Here is a 12159-nt window from a genome sequence, read left to right on the forward strand (position 1 = left end):
ACCCCCACTAATTATGGAAGTTTAAGGTGTTTCGTTTGATTTTTATAATATAGTTGCGAGTTATGTTTATCTGTGTTGGTTTATGAAAATATTATATTACATTTTTTTTGCAATTATAGCATTCATTAATTAATCAAAAATTGATGTTTAACTAGCCATAAAACATGGTTTTACCGACCATTTCACTTTGAAATGCCTGTATAAAGTCAGGCACATGTGGTTAATTTTACTTTTTCAGTTGATCATTGGTTTTGCAAGTTTATGTATTTCCCTTTTCCAACTTATGGTTGTGAGTTTAGTCATTTGCTGATACCTTTAAATACTTAAACGTTACATGCAGCAGTACATATATAAGTTATAAATGAGAGGAAATCATTTGATTACAAAAAGTCGTGAGTACATTTATTTATTTATTACAAAGCCTGTATATAGCGCTTATCTATTCCAAAATACTCCAAGTGCTTAACAGAAGTAAACCATACTATAAAAATCACAATACACATAACGGAATGATACAATAAAAAAATGAAAACGAAACAAAATCCAAAAAGTTAAAAATTAGTAAAATAATTATACATGTTATGTACATATTTATTAGAGACGTCCTGTGTATGCTCCATGTGTTTTAACGTTGGTTTTTTTCTCTTGAAAACACCAAAATATTACTTTTCTAAGTACAAATCGTTACTGTCATATTATATATGATGGAGTTTTTGTATTGTGTGAAGGTAATAATTAGGATAGAAAGGATGCAGAAATGTTTTTATACAATTTGTTTATGTGGCACGATATGAGTACAGTTCAGCTTGGTAAACAGTTCGACGAGAATGTCATTAACAAACCCAGACGTAAACAATAATCAATACAGCTATCGGCCAACTATCTTTTCCATGTCACATTTTACACCAGATAATATATTACGTAAATTTTGTAATCTTACCCCGATCAGAATATCAGCATAGTGTAGAAAATCCGCCTGAAACACATCCATTTTCTTTTGACACCCCACCGATTGATGTTTATATAAGACCTCAAGCTTATATGTCCGGCTCACTTACTATGTACCACCATCATCAAACCTATAGGTCACTACCTTCAACCACATTCGCCCTCAAGGAGTGTGTCTTACAAACCATATTATGTCATACACATCGAATACAGTCCACAATTGCATTAAAAAAAAATAGAAAGAGAAAACACAGTAAAATGTGCACTTCAGTGATATGAACACAACGTTATCCATCATACCTAACTGAAGTAGTATTTGGATAGTCTTGAGCAGTATGGGCGATGTGAGCTAATTAGGATGAGTGGCATAGAAGAGAACGGTGCCGAAACACTACTGATATAGTTTTTAACATTGTCAAAAGTATTGATATAGAATACTCAGAAGGTGATATTATCCGATCCCATCGTGTTGGCAATACTATCATAGATTATTGCTCGGCCATACCGATGTAACATCTCCAAATTATTGTACGAGTCAAAGATCCGTGGATGAAAAAGCGTATCCTTCAGTTAAGTTTCGACCGTTCAAAAAACAAAATTATATCGGGCAAACATAGACGGTGAATGGCAAAAATTCCATGAAGGAAAGGTTTGATAGAATCGTTGTAATCAACACCAAATCAGCCTTTCATATAAGTCATTGAAATACATGTTTTTTCGTCTAAATCTTGAGATTCTTTTCACACATCTTCATATACATCTTTTTTCTTAATATAGCATTAAAGTAGAAGACTATATTATGGTGCAAGACATAAATATCGGAAATAATCTGTTTCATATTAATTAAACTAAAATTGAAAAATAATAATTTTCTTTTCTTCATAAATTAATCGCGGTATATTATTAGAGAATTTTAATTTCCAGCGCCTATGGGCGCCACCACGCATTCGGTATATAAAGTGGAAGTAAATAGGTAATCCATTACGATGTCCGACGAAAGCGCAATTTTGGGACTTTCCCATATAATTTCAACCCAAAATATGTAGAATAAGGGATAGAGGCACAACGTGTAAGCAAATGTCAGACAACATTGACGAGCAACGGGATTTGCAGCTAGAAAACTAGCATTTTTGAGGAAAATTTAATAGCTACTTCCAAAGATTATTCGTGTTGCTGGACAAAAAAGACTTTTTGAATATTTCTCTTTAACCATTTGTGCAATCGCAAGCTTTACAAAAAGCATGTTTTGGTGATTTGAAAAAAAACAGGATCTTTGAAATATTTACGGAATATTCTTTGTTTACATATTAATATGCAATACGTGTATCAGTACCAAACCGTCTTAGTGACTCATGAGCTAATCGGAAGCTATCGGAAAAAATCAATAAAGTCTGCTTATGATCTTCCTTAAGACAGAAGATTTCTGCAAAATACCTATTCACATACATTTCAAAGATTTCGAATTTTGCATAGCCTTGTGCATTTTACAAAAGCGTATTTTGCATTCAAGTTATCCATTTTTGTTTACACGGGTATGATTTTTCATAAGAGCCTAGCTTAATGCAAAGGTAATTTTCCCTTTTAAAAATGCTGCATAAATTAATGTAGGTTACCCGTTTGTTTTTACATTATGATTTCCTTTACTTTTTGATTTTTCACTTCTCCACTATTACCTTCGTAGTAAAATTGTTCACTCAAGCGATGAACAAACAATTTCACTAAAATAAGATTGGCTTCAGGCACAGACAATCAATCGTCTGGCACTCATTTTCTACACTGAACTGAAATCAAAGTATACACGTTAAAGCAACCTATATTCTGTATATAATTTTTGTTGTTTGCATTTATGTATTACATTTTTCTACACTGACACTAAACTCTTTACCTTATTTTGGTGATATGCAGCATAAATCCATGTTAAAGAATATAATTCACCTTATTTCTTACACAATGTGATCACAGTGTTGTGCATCAAGTTCTTGTGTATTCAAGCTACTCTCAATAAGCTTACCTTTATCGCAATTATCCCACCAATTTCACTGACAAATTCATCGTCTGATTTCATTACAACTAGTAGTACCGGTTTCGTACCTTTCACCGGGGTGGGACTTCCCTGATAAGACATTATTAGATATTACTGTCCTGTTACTGGATCCGTCAAGCGTAAAACATAGTTTTATGATAGAGATGATTACGACGAATACCGACAGCTATTTTCAGAAACAGATTGACAACGAGTGTTGATGTCTGACGATATTGACAATATTTTTCCGAATTTTCAAATGTCATTTTCGAATCGATACCAAACAAATACTAATAGGTGACGGAAAGCAGACCCAAGATGGCTGGTGAATGATCTGAGGAGATGTATTCGTAAATTGACGCGTATGCACTAAAAAGCACGATGTAGAAACCGTGATAGCAATAGGACGAAACTCAGGCGTATATGAAACTTTGTAATTTGAGAAAAATAACAGTTTCCTCATTCAATTTATTTTTAAGGTAATACGAAAGGCAACCACCTATCAACGAAATCATGGTGGCACATATGCAATCAAATATCATGCATAAAGCAACGTCAAGTAGGAGTACCACATTTGTAAAAAAATGGTAACCTTATCACCGACGAAACTGTCAAAGCTTTTTAAAGCTTTTTCGTCATAGAATTAGGTGACTAGTTCTCATTTCCCTAATCCTTCTGCAGGAAGAAATGAGATCAAGATCTATCATCAGATTTCACATCTCAGTAGAATTTCAAAATGAATGCAACGTTGTGTTTACAAACCGATATACCATTATTTGAGAGACAACCGAACAATTACTCACCACCATTGTGGATTCACTAACGGAGATCCAGCTACAAATCAAATGATCGATATTTCAAATTCCTTCGGCCAGACTTTCAGCAATGGTCAAGAAATTTGCGAGGTTTTTTTTTACCTTTCTAAGGCCTTTGATGGTGTCTGGCATGAAGGTTTATTGTTTAAGTTATAGCAGCATGGTATAGTCAGGCGCGTTTTGCACTGGATTAGTAGCTGTTTAACTGAAAGATTCCAGCGCGGTGTTTTAAACAATTGTTTTTTTTTTTCAAGTTGGAAACCAGTGAGAGCTGGAGTTCAGCAGGGATCCATACTAATTCCTTTTTTTATTTCTTATCATTATAAACGATACCGTTATGGATGTCCATACATGTACTAAACTATTTGCCCACGACACTAGTCTATATGTTATAATAGAGACTCCAGATATCACGGCGCTTGCATTGAATAGAGACACCAAGAAAATATATCAATGGGCTACGCGATGGTTTGTTCTATTTAATCCTAAATAAAAAACAACAGAAGCGATGCTGATATCACGTAAACCCGTTCGACAGGGTCACCCCCTCTACAGATAAATAATTTTGATATTCAGGAAGTGTTACGTCACAAACTCCTGTGTGTTTATGTCCATGATGATGTACGATTCTTGAAATAACCATTTTGAGTATATCATTAAAAAGCTTACATTTGGATCAATTCTCTTCGGCGTATCCGATTTACGATCTGTTTACACTTGTTGATGTCACAAAATCGCAAATACGGGGGTGGCGTATTGGACAATGGTCTTCAAAATTTTACTTAACAAGAGTAAAAGAGTCCAGATAGAAGCGTTTCGTATCGTAACTAGTGGCATATCACTAGATAATTTATATTGTGAAACCGGATGGAAAAATTCCGTCGATAGAAGAAAAAAAAATTCACCCGTGATGATATGTAAGATGATGAATGTTGCTACCTCGAGTATTTTATTTCCCTTTTTCCAAATGCACACTAAGACGTCCATTTTATGTGTCAGTCACACAACTTATCCAAGATACGTAAAAGGACGTCTTTTTATTTAAACTATATCCTACCATCTACTTTATTAGATGTAGAATGTACTCCTTGTAGTCACTCGAAATTTGAGATCGCTGAGAATACTTAAATCGCGTATTAATGTATCTTATAATAAAACACGACCATCGTACTATTACATTGGTAGTAGACTTGGTTTGATCTTGCGTGCCAGGTTGCGCATGAACAGCAGTTCTCTCAACGAGCATATGTTCAGGCGAAACCACTCCGAACTGTTCATGTGACCAGGATGAGACAAGCAACCATTTCTTACTTGAATGCAAAAGTTTTCAAAAATCACTACCCAAACTTTGAGTTTTCAGGTTGATATTTCTGTCCTTTGTAAGGGATTTGGTGCTCTTGCATCAGAACACAATACTTAATTATTCTTAAAGGTGCAATCTTATCTTTTAAAAAAGTAAATTAACACTAGTGTTGTCTGTTGTTTCCTTTTAATCTTTCTACCGCATTTCATCATATTTTTTCTTTTTTTTACCTACATGTCTATCTTCCTTTTCACAAAGTATGTTTTGTATTTCACTATTCCATAAATATACATGTGAAACGAAACTGCTTCAACGTGCTATTATTTGTTATATGAAAAGTTGAGGCTTGTTACTAAAATTTATAATGTATTACTGTTGTTTTAATTATAAACGATGATTTTTTAAAATAAAATCTGTTTATACAAATAGAAAAAAATTAACCATTAAAGTGAATATCATATAATTTTGATTTTAAGATTAAATGAAATATGTGACGCTTAAAAATAAAACATAAATCCAAAAATAGAAGTGAACATTAACGTTAAGTACAGGTATACTTTTGTGAAATTGCGAAAATAATAAAAAATAATAAAACTAAAATAAAATTTTAAGAAAACTGCTGTGAAAAAGGAATAAGTATATCATATAGAAAAGATCAAATTATTATCACAGTCCTTTAAACAAAATTATGATCACAGTCATTCAAACATCACAGTACGCAAACTAAAATATGAGTTTTTAACAGAAGAGAGAAAGTGATTGTTCTTCGCGTAAATGAAATGGAAGGTAGTCTCATAGTGTAGTACCAGCTCGTTCAAATCGTAGTTCACCATATGTGTTAGCTGTGTATGGTTTAATTGATTCCTCAAACTACTTAGGTGTTTTTCTTTGTAATGTCTTAAAAGCATAAAGTAAAATTTCAAAATGAAATCTTCTTTGCACGGGAAGCCAGTGAAGCTGTTTTGTTTTTAGTAATCAGTATTGCTGCAATGCTTTGAACGCGTTGCAGTATCCGATGGTATTATTATTTTAAAACGGCGCTGACCTGTTGTTCAATGCTCAAATTGTTATAGAAAAACACACCTAGCTCTTTACAAAGTTTAATTGGCTTAAGATGGTGCCATTAAAAGGAAGATTGGAACTTGATATCTGTTTCGGAGCAAACACGATCAGCGAGCTCTGTTTTGTCTTCATTCAGTTTTAATAGGTTTGAAGACATCCAATCCCTAATATTTGATAGACAACCAATAAACGTTCTGATTATCCCAATCACCCTCTGGTTTGATTACGTGATATGCTTGTGTGTCATCAGTGTAAGAGTTATATAACATGTTATGTCACTTGCATATTTAACTGACTGGCTTCGCATACACAAAATATAGTATAGATCTTAAAACAGAACCATGCAGAACTCCGAAAGAATAACTAATACGTATACGTTCTAATAACATATCATGGGTGATGACATCGAATGCAGCCGACATAAGAAGTACAACGGAACAGTTTGTGTAAAGTGCTTAGAAAATGTCGTGATGTAAACGCAGTAAAGCAGTTTCTGTAAACGCAGAAAAGCAGTCTCTGTAAACGCAGAAAAACAGTTTCTGTAAACGCAGAAAAGCAGTCTCTGTAAAAACAGAAAATCAGTCTCTGTAAAAGGCTTTGATCGCTATGCAGATTGTATATCGTCATGTATACGTACACGTTTCGATTTATTGAAGTGGTCATATCGAGAAGCAACAACGTTTTCTGAAACCTTCGACAATAATGATAGATTGGACCCATGTTTTTAATACATATATAGACATTGGATCAGTTTCACACTGTTTCGATGAAGCAAACTGTAAAATTTTGGAAAGTCCCTATAGAGATGTTTGCTCGATAAAAGATAAGCGATCGCCTTTACACTTATTGTCGGTTCTCATTGTTCGCGCAAAGTTATCAGGTTGTTGTTAGATGCGCTTAGATTAATCCGATTCGTTTTATCTTTTTCGGCAAAAACTGAAAGAATAATGTTCTTTTTTTATTCCTGATAAGTAGTTATCAACTCGATGCATCTGTTGATGAATAGACAAGTTTGTTTTCCACATGAGACGTTTCTTCTTGTGCCTATCCCTTTGCATCCCGGATCTCTATTGGGTGTCATTTGGTATTTCATCGAATTCTTATCTCCTTTGACACAAAGGGTGCGTGTTTGTCTATAACTGATTTAACGCTTGTATACATTTAACAGGTTTCGAGCGTTTTCTTGATATACTGTAAAGGGATATCAGATTCCAAAAAAATTTACCAATATCCGCCAAATCAATTTCTCGATATTTCGGTGTCACATTTTTACGATATTTTGGTGGTTTTGAATTTCTGAGATTTGCAATAAATGTTTAAAGGTCACAGTGTAACCATTGTTCTACGGGTTTAAACTTTAGAATCGGACTGTTCTATTTTTTGTCCAATAATAATAATAATAATAATAATAATAATAATAATAATAATAATAATAAAACTTTATTTTGAGAGAGTAACACAATTAGTATACAAGAACTAATCTTCCCTGAGGCCCTCATGCAACATGAATGGAGTCAGGTCAGTAATTATATACAAACAAGTCTGTTTATAAACATGACAAAATAGTAAAAGGAAACAAAACAAAAAAAACAAAACAAAAAAAAACAAAAAACAAAAACAAAAAACAAACAAACAAACAAACAAACAAACAAAATAAAACAAAACAAAAGTCACTTATACCATTATGTATTGTTGTTATAAAATGCATAGAATCAGCTGTGTTGGCAAATCAGTTGTCACTCAAATACTGCTTGAGTGTATGTTTAAAGCAATTTGTCTTTGAAATATTACATAATGTACTGGGTAATTCATTCCATAAAATTGAACCGGAATATTCAAACGATTTTCTGTAAAGTTCATTTTTGGTTTTTGTGACTACAAATATTTTGGTTTTTTTACTTCTGTTTAGAAACATAGTCGAACTTATCTATAAGATATTTTGGACCTTTAACTATTATTTGCATAAGCAAATGTTTATGATATTCAATCCTATGGTCAACATTCATAATACCAAGTTGTCTGAATAATGTGGCAGAGGTTGACATATGATCAGCATCTAGTATCAATCTATCTATTCTCTTCTGTAGTTTCAATATTCTACATGTTCTATTCAAATTCACATTACATGTACTACATCCACCCCATATAATACAACAGTAATCTATCAGAGGTAGTATATAGCAATTATAGAAAGTTGTCATTGCTTTTACACTTAAATTTTGACAGTAAATGAATTTCAGAAGACATTTTTTTACGAATGAGTCTATTTGTCAATTTTTACACCAAGTAGTGTTTCGCATGATGACATTTTTATAATTTCCGATAGAATTTTTAGTTCTTGTTGACAAGTTTGTGATAGCAATCTTTGTCTTGTCCCAATTAACATAAATTTAGTTTTGTTTGTATTAATGTACATGTTATTATTCTTACACCACTTTTCTATATTAAATAGCTCTGCAAGTCATTGATATTTCTCCCTTGATATATGCGAAGTAGTATCATCTGCATATAAGTCAGTTTTACAGCTATTAACACATAGGGATAAGTCATTGATGAATAATACAAATAGCAGAGACCCAATATTCGAACCTGTGGAGCACCATGTTTAATTTCTCTCTTCTCTGATGAGACATTATGAATGTATACTTGTTGTGTTTTTCCACTTAAATTGGAATTTAGGAAATTTACAGATTTATCACAAAATTGATACATTTTCAGTTTTCTACATAGAATATCATGATGCACTACATCAAAGGCTTTTTTTAAAATCTACGAGTACAACTATGGTAATATTACCATTTTGCATCTCTTGTAACCATTGATTGACAGGAATGGTTTAGTCGGAACACAGATAAAAACTTGTAAAATGTGGTCAGAGACATGCCTTTCTAAGAGTTTAGATAGAGTAAGCAAGACTGAAATTGGCCTGTAATTATTAGCTGATGTCCTTTCACCAGCTTTGAAAACAGGAGTCACTTTTGCATTTATTTTTAGTGTCTGTGGGTATAAACCAGTATCAATCATTCTATTAAAAATATACGTAAGAGGAGATGTAATATAAGGTGCATATAATTTTAAGATTTTTGGACTAAAAGTATCACTACTAGAGGACTTACTTAAATCTAATTTGAGCGGTGCATTATAGATTTTATCAAGTTTCACTGGTGGCATTGTAAATTGTTTTTGAGTATTGATTTTCTTTTTTCACAAAGTTATGAAGATTTTCAAAATTATCAGTAGTGTAACTTATTTCCCTTCTAATTTTGTATACACAAGAAGCGAAAAAATCATTAAAAGCATTTGCCAGTTCTTTTGTTTCAGTAATACATGAAGGGTCACTTTCATATTCAATTCCATGAAAAGGGATACCTTGTAGATCACACAGAAATTTCTGTAAGTTATAGTGATATGCCTGTTCTTTCTATTTTGCATTTTATCTTTCCTAGTAACACAAACAGGATAATGATCACTTATTGCAAAATGACTAAGATAACTTTTCACATCGAGGTTTTTGTTAAGAATGACGGCAACATCATCTTGTTTTCGATTTTACCTCGCAATGTGAAGAAAATTGTAATCATTTGGTGTAATTTATGCCATAATACTTTTACAAACATCGCTTTCGAGCCATGTTTCAGTCAATGGAAAAATGACAATGCTACTTGTTGTGACATAAAACAACATCAGACGTAATAGAAATGGTGCAACACAAATAAACCAAATCATATATAAATAAACAAATTCTACATATACATAGATTGAATTCAAGTGATCCTCCGAACGATTCAGTTGTTCCTGCTTCTTTAAAAAATACCCGCATTGCCTCTCGTAGAAGGTTCAAGTTCGATGAAAGAAGTCGAATATCTATAATATTTGCAGTCCGTTTGTAATTTTAAAAATGGAAAGTCCATATCAATCAAACAGGATATCATAATGAACGTGCCATTTTTTCAATGATCTTTTCGGCAGCACTTGCTTGCCCCAATAGTTTTTGCTCCAGCCGCCCATGCCATAATATATACCCAATTTGGGGGGTATATTATAATTTCTATTTCTCCTAACCATATCTTTTCCGAGACAAGTCGACATAGGAACGTCCACACCATGTGTTGAAGGCATAATGATGTCTGGTATTGCTGTGTTTTTTCTTGTTGGATTGTTTGCCTTCTTTTTAAAACTCTGCAATAGTTAAGATGACTAGAAAAAAAGTATACGTAGACGAAAAAATATACCACACATTGATATTCATTTGTACTACTTCGAGGGAAAAATATGGCGACTGTCGCTTGGCATAGAGCTTAGTTTAAATTCAGTTTTAAGATAATGAAACCTGAATGACTTAAATCTAGGCGATTGACTTAACTTCTGAAATCAGTAATATGATTGTATCATTTTACCCAAAACCTTTCAATTAACAGAATTATATCACACGAAGTTATTTTGTATGCTTACACGTGACTTATTTTGTATGTTTTATACAATCATACTAATAGGCGTTATGCCCATTCACCGCTTTATAACATGGTCTTAAATAAGGCGCTATTTGAAAGGTGAGAAATGTAGTCACTTAATGAAGGAGTTTGGTATCTGTCTAGCAAACGACGACAATAGATATTTTACCATATATTCTATTGGTTTAAAATGTGTTTGTAGTCAGCCTCACAGAAAACACAGTAAACGGTCAGCACAGTTGCGGTCTACAACTTGTGCCCAGAAAAATGCCTACACTCTCTTTCAACACTTGGCAGCTACTGCATGAAAAACAGCACATTTGAATTAAAATCAAGGTCAAACCTTGAATTCAAGATCATTCAAGGAAGTCTCACACCCTTAGTGATAATCCCATAGGACAAATAAAGAAAATGAAATAATGACAAATTTGACAACTAGATGACCTTATTCATAACTGAAAATGTCAGAGGTTGTAATATGTCATTCATTTTGTAAAGAGACATGTATCAGTGTATTTAGTGTGACTTAGTAGCCTGATGCGTGGTATTTTAATATATTTACAATTGTAATAGCGAGTTCTATATATTTGTTATTTTTTAATTGATTTAAAAAAAATAAGTGTTACAACACCATTACCGAACACTAATCCGAATAAAAATCAAGTCAAGGCTAAAATAAATCTGACAAAATATATATTACATCGCCGAAGCAGCTGCTACCGCAAAGGTCCTGACTTAGTACAAAGGTATATTTTCAAGATGCTTGATTTATTTTATCGGCGTTACAATGGACAATGGAAACAATTTGTGCTCCTCTTCTTGCTGACATACTCCTTCACGATTATAATGCTGACTTAATAAATAATCTGGTCCAAAAGAAGAAACATCGTTTAGCCAGACCCTTTGATCTCAGTTTCCCTTGTAAGGATGACGGCGATATCATCCATCGCAATTCACGACTAAGGATATTACACTACATACACTCTGACGTCATCCTCATATCTTGACCTACACTTAGAAATCCATGGTAAAGGAAAACTATTGGCCAAACTTTACGACAAAGGAGATGACTTTTTATTCAGAGTTGTCAAACTCTCTTTCATCTGCGGCAACATCCCTTCAGAACCTGCGTATGGAGTGTTCATATCACAACTCATACGTTATGCCAGAGCTTGCCGAAACTACGCAGACTTTTTATATCGCGCTATGATTCGAACAAATAGGCATCTGGAACAGGGTTATGTTGCTACAAGATTGAAATAATCACGTCAGAAGTTTTATGGTCGTCATCACGGTGTATACATCTGCACGGTGAAAATTGATTTGTTCAACGTGTCATAGTTTTCCTTTCCTCTATCCTTAAGTCTACCCCGGACTTGACTTTTTATGAGCAACTCGGCGGATGTTTCTAGAAAAACAGAGGACGCTTACGCTACCGGTGCACCTGGTCCATGCTCCCAGTTTAAGTGGATTCTGGGTTGCTAATTCATGCTTTTGGTACTTTGTATGTATGATTTTAGTTACTTTATATTCTTTGCTGTGTCTGTTTTCCATGTC

This window comes from Perna viridis, chromosome 9, assembly GCF_037379345.1.
Source record: "Perna viridis isolate PV_CMFRI_1.1 ecotype Kerala chromosome 9, ASM3737934v1, whole genome shotgun sequence".
NCBI classification, from domain to species: domain Eukaryota; kingdom Metazoa; phylum Mollusca; class Bivalvia; order Mytilida; family Mytilidae; genus Perna; species Perna viridis.